Genomic DNA, 5,880 nt, shown 5'->3' with positions numbered 1-5,880 from the left:
ATGGTTGTTTTGCTCTAGGATGGTTGTTTTGCTCTAGGTTGGTTGTTTTGCTCTAGGTTGGTTGTTTTTCTCTACGTTGGTTGTTTTGCTCTAGGATGCCATAAAGCCTCATAAGACTCGTCTGAAAGTAACCTGGTACCAGTTAAGAAAATGAATGGAAGTACATTGCATTCGGAAAGTATTCAGACCACTTGACGTTTTCCACATTTTGCTACATTACAGCCTTATTCTAAAATGGATTAAATAAATAAACATCCTCATCAATCTACACACAATACCCCATATTGACAAAGTGAAAACAGTTTTAAGAAATGTTTGCAAATTGATTAAAAATAAAACCGAAATACCTTATTTACATAAGTATTAAGATCCTTTGCCATGAGACTCGAAAATGAGCTCAGGTACATCCTGTTTCAAAAATGTCCTGTTTGTTTTTTGACTATCTGGTCACGCCTCCAATGGAGGGGCCTCTGCACACAAGCCTACAGGAAATGATTCAGGCCAGCGCCATAGACAAAGAATACAGGGAAGAAACCACGATTTAGGCTACCTACCTTTAGGCTGCTATAGCCCACATATATATTACGTTTGTCATTCTATCGTTTTCATGGAATTTTAGTGGTAATTAAGCCTAAATACATGTAACAAATATATAAACACAACATGTAAAGTGTTTGTCCCATGTTTCATGAGATTAAATACAAAATCCCCGAAAATGTTCCATACGCAGAAAAAGTGCATTGCTCTCAAATTTTGTGAACAAATTAGTTTACATCCTTGTTAGTGAGCATTTATTCTTTGCCAAGATATTACATCCACCTGACAGGTGTGGCATATCAAGAAGCGGATTAAACAGCATGATCATTACACAGGTGCACCTTGTGCTGGGGACACTAAAAGACCGCTCTAAATATGCAGTTTTGTCACACATCACAATGCCACAGATGTCTGAAGTTTTGAGGGAGCGTGCAATTGGCATGCTGACTGCAGGAAAGTCCACCAGATCTGTTGCCAGGGAATTCATGTTTATTTATCTAACACAGACTGCCTCCAACATCAATTTAGAGAAATTGGCAGTACGTCCAACCGGCCTCACAACCACAGAGCATGTGTAACCAAGCCTCCATATATGCCAATTCCCTCGAGTGTAAAGTTAATCAATCATCTTATAATTCTGCATGTTGTCGACTAATGGCTCAATTCAATCCGTCATGCTGAAGTTCTGCGTTACAGCATGATTTGAATTTAAAGGCAATGTTCCCGTGTTCGTGGAGACTACATTCACGGCAAATGCTGCATGTGCCCGCTCAACCACAAATTACCTTTACATTTCAAGTGCGCTATAGCACTGACGTTCTGCAAAACAAATGTATACCAATACAAAATGGAAAATATAGGCATTGTCGTTACCTTTGTCTGTTTGAAGACGGTTCTACCTTTTCACAGCCGAATCTGCAAAGGAACGCATGATATCACAGTTACATTATCTGTAAAACTTCAGAGAATCAATTACTTTTAACTGAAATAAGGATAATCTAAAGGTACAACCTTTGTATTGCATGCATTTTCTGGTTAATAATTGTAGGTTGTTATTTTATTACCTGTCTTGGTTCCTGTAATGCAATGGCTGACCCTGGATGATGTGTCCTTTTATAGTCAAATTTGAGTTGAGCCACCCACATTCAAACCGGTTCAGGTTGATGTTTTTCCCCTATGTAGTTAGTCTCTGTGCATCACTCTGTTCATCAGTCGGTTCCCAAGGTAAACTGGATGAACTGGACAGATTAGATGCCAGTGATGATTAACATGTCATTGTTAACTTAAGTTACATTTCACTGTAAATGAAACCGAGTTGGATGGTTGTAAATTGTGCTTTGTTTATTTTTCCTGTAAACTGTGCAGCAGTATCACAGTAAATGTAAACTGTGCAGCAGTATCACAGTAAATGTAGACTGTAGCAGTATCACAGTAAATGTAGACTGTGCAGCAGTATCACAGGCAATGTAGACTGTAGCAGTATCACGGTAAATGTAGACTGTAGCAGTATCACAGGAAATGTAAACTGTGCAGCAGTATCACAGTAAATGTAGACTGTAGCAGTATCACAGTAAATGTAGACTGTGCAGCAGTATCACAGGCAATGTAGACTGTAGCAGTATCACAGTAAATGTAGACTGTAGCAGTATCACAGTAAATGTAGACTGTGCAGCAGTATCACAGGAAATGTAAACTGTGCAGCAGTATCACAGGAAATGTAGACTGTGCAGCAGTATCACAGTAAATGTAGACGGTAGCAGTATCACAGGAAATGTAGACTGTGCAGCAGTATCACAGTAAATGTAGAATGTAACAGTATCACAGTAAATGCATGAAGGTATACATGTATTTCGAACGAAAATATGAAAGTTTCTAAACTTTAGACATAGCAGTGGGTTAGCCATCTAATATGACTAAATATGTTTTACATATTATTTTGTGGCAGATGTACATGTTCCAGGAAATAGTGTGACAGAAAGAACACTGCAGTACGTGCCAAGTTCGCATTCCCAACCCACCTCTCTTCATCGTCACATCACTTCCACATAAGTGGAAACTTATAAATCATAGTCATTATGATGTAATAGGAATGTTAAGAGCACATTTTAACATTATGGGCAAGAATTGTAGTACTCATCATTGTATTCTCTACCAGAACGTTTGTTGGCCTTCTTTGATGTCATATAGGTTAATACATTGCTATGTATTCATTTATAAAGCATTTTTACAAAAAGTCCCACTGTAGGCTACTAACCTCCTTGCTAAACTTTAGACATAGGAGTTACCACCGGGATGTCTAACTCTGGAAATTCCTTTGGTCTCTCATGAGTTAGCTTGGTAAATCAGCTATTCGTTTTCTTGAACCATATTTGTGGAACAATCTTCAAAATGTTCTTACATTTGATGTTTTGGTGCCTCTGGGAAATTCAGAAAGCTGATTGAGGACCTTATTATTGATGAATGTGTTTGTTTTGTATTTACATTTTGATGTGTGTATTTTCTATACTTGATGTAATTCAGGGCTCAGCTCTAAAAGAGACCTTGGTCTCAGTATGACTCGCTGACAAAATAAAGGTTAAATAAAACATGTATATATATATAAAAAAATGCCCTAATGAATGACTAAATATCAGTTGAAATAGAGTAGTTATGGTCTACCCTGGCCCTTATGAATGAGTGAATATCAGTTGAAATACAGTAATGAATGAGTGAATATCCATTGGAATACAGCAGGTACATTCCAAGAGCAGACAATACACTGTGATATTTCTAGGGTTATTGCATTTATTCATAATCAATGGGGGGGGGGTCTACTAAGCTAACATATGGAATTGTTTTTAAGACGGTCATACTAAGGATCATTTAGCTATTTGATTTTGAATTTTAAGCCCCTTTAAGGTGTCAAAAAATATATATATTTGATGACACATTGAATTTGGCATTAATGCTGTTACCCAATAGAAACACATTGAATAACAGATTGAAGAAAATATAGAGGGAGTTTGTTCTGAAGTTTCTATCCTATATCTGAGAGATATAAGAAAGATCAGGAAACTATTTAAATTATACTTCCATTCATGTTTTTTACTGATATTGGGGACCTTCAGACGAGTCTCGCGAGGCTTGTGCGCATCCTAGAGCAAACACCATGGTCTCAGCTTTCCACAGAGGGGTCATATTAGTGTGTGGCCCAAACCGTTAGTGTGCTACAGATGTTTCGTGAGATGCGGAAGGGCGATATTGGCAGATATGGTGGATTGAGACGTAGGCCATGAAAAAAAAACAGATATCTGATTTTGATGGGGATTTTTTTATTATGTTAACTACATTTCTGCAGGGCAACTTTGACTGTACATTTTAGTCAATTATTACGATTTCCTTGGGTCTTTACTCCCAAAGTTGTTGACTGGTTTTGTGCTTGCCAGTTAGCTAGCTGTCCATCTGGTTGAGGCCTCCAGTGCAGTTGAAGGTAAGACACACCCTGCTTCAGAAATTCTACACGCAGCTAGATGAAAGCACAAGCATTTTGATTTTATTACTCTCTTTATTACTCTCTTTCGCACAAATGTTCATAAACAAAGACACATTCTATTTCTCTCTTTCTCTCTCCCTTCCCTTTCCCTCTCCCTTTCTCTCACCTGCTGTAGGAGCTGGTCACCGACCACCTGGTCTGTCAGATCAGCATCTGATTGGATCTTCATCTTCACCTTCATCTTCACCACCGTTCTCTTTGACTTGGAGGCTGTAAATACCCCCAAAAATAAGAGAGAAAAGTGGGGGGAGAGATATAAAAGGGGGTGGGGTAGAGAGAGAGGGGGTGCGGTGTAAAAGAGAGTGAAAGGGGGTGGGGGAGAGAGAGGGGGGGAGAGCGAGAGAGAGAGAGAGAATGGGATGGGGGAGAGAGCAAGGACGTGATTATTGTACAGAGAGAGATGGGGTGGGAGGACAGAGAGAGCTGTGGGGTGGGGGGACAGAGAGAGAGGGGTAGGGAGAGAAAGTGGGGGTGGGGAGAGGGGGTGGGGGACACAGAGAAGGGGAGTGGGGGGACAGAGAGAGAGGTGGGGTGGGGGGCAGAGAGAGAGGTGGGGTGGGGGGACAGAGAGAGAGGAGTAGGGTGAGAAAGTGGGGGTGGGGAGAGGAGGTGGGGGACACAGAGAAGGGGAGTGGGGGGACAGAGAGAAGGGTGTGAGAGAGATATCATTGTAAATGCAACTCATATTTATGTTTACATATCTTCCCTTTTTTACTTTAACTATTTGTACGTCGTTACAACACTGTGTAAAGACATAATATGATATTTTAAATGTCTTTATTCTTTTCAATCTTTTGTGAGTGTAATGTTTTCTGTTCATTTTTTATTGTCCATTTCACTTGTCTTTATTATCTATTTCACTTGTCTTTATTATCTATTTCACTTGTCTTTATTATCTAATTCACTTGTCTTTATTATCTATTTCACTTGTCTTTATTATCTATTTCACTTGTCTTTATTATCTATTTCGCTTGTCTTTATTATCTATTTCACTTGTCTTTATTATCTATTTCACTTGCTTTGGCAATGTTAACATGTTTCCCATGCCAAAAAAGACCTTCAATTGAAATTCAATTGAATTGAGAGAGACAGCGAGAGAGGGAATGAGGAAGCTCTACAATGTACCATAGAGAATACAGTCATTGTCAGGGTTGTGTGCGGAGAATGTTTGGAGTCAAACGCAGGACACAGGTCTGAGCGAAACCACAGAGTTTTTACTCAAAATATATGCACAATTCCACAAATGGAAAAGAAACAGATACGTACACGTATCAAATACAACACCTAACGCACAAACAATCACGGACAAACATAAATGAAAGACAGAGGGTTAAATAGGGAACATGATGAGGGGAATTGAAACCAGGTGTGTAAAATACAGACAAAACAAAACGAAACTGAAAAATGGATCGATGGTGACTAGAAAGCCGGTGACGTCGACCGCCGAACACCACCCGAACAAGGAGAAGGGCCGACTTCGGCGGAAGTCGTGACAGTCATTGTGTTAAATATATAACCACTGAATAGCTACAGAAGCATGGATCAAGACCAATGTATCCAAACACCTTCAAGACAGGACATAAAAATTTACTGATGTCTATGTGTCACCTGGGGTTGTTGATGCCGTTGTTCTCCAGTGAGTTACCGATGCGGATCTCAGCACCATAAGGACAGCATTGTCCTCTGTTGGTGATGGTGACAGCTGTATAGATCCAGCAGGTCCACTCTCCACCAGGGGTTGGTGTTAAATGCAGTGCTGCAGTGCTGTAATGCAGCGGTTTCCATGATGACTTTGCTTGGACTACACCATA

The sequence above is a fragment of the Salvelinus namaycush genome, chromosome 36 (assembly GCF_016432855.1).
Source record: "Salvelinus namaycush isolate Seneca chromosome 36, SaNama_1.0, whole genome shotgun sequence".
Classification (NCBI taxonomy): Eukaryota; Metazoa; Chordata; class Actinopteri; order Salmoniformes; family Salmonidae; genus Salvelinus; species Salvelinus namaycush.
The sequence above is the reverse complement of the archived record's forward strand: the minus strand, read 5'-3'. Positions refer to the sequence as shown.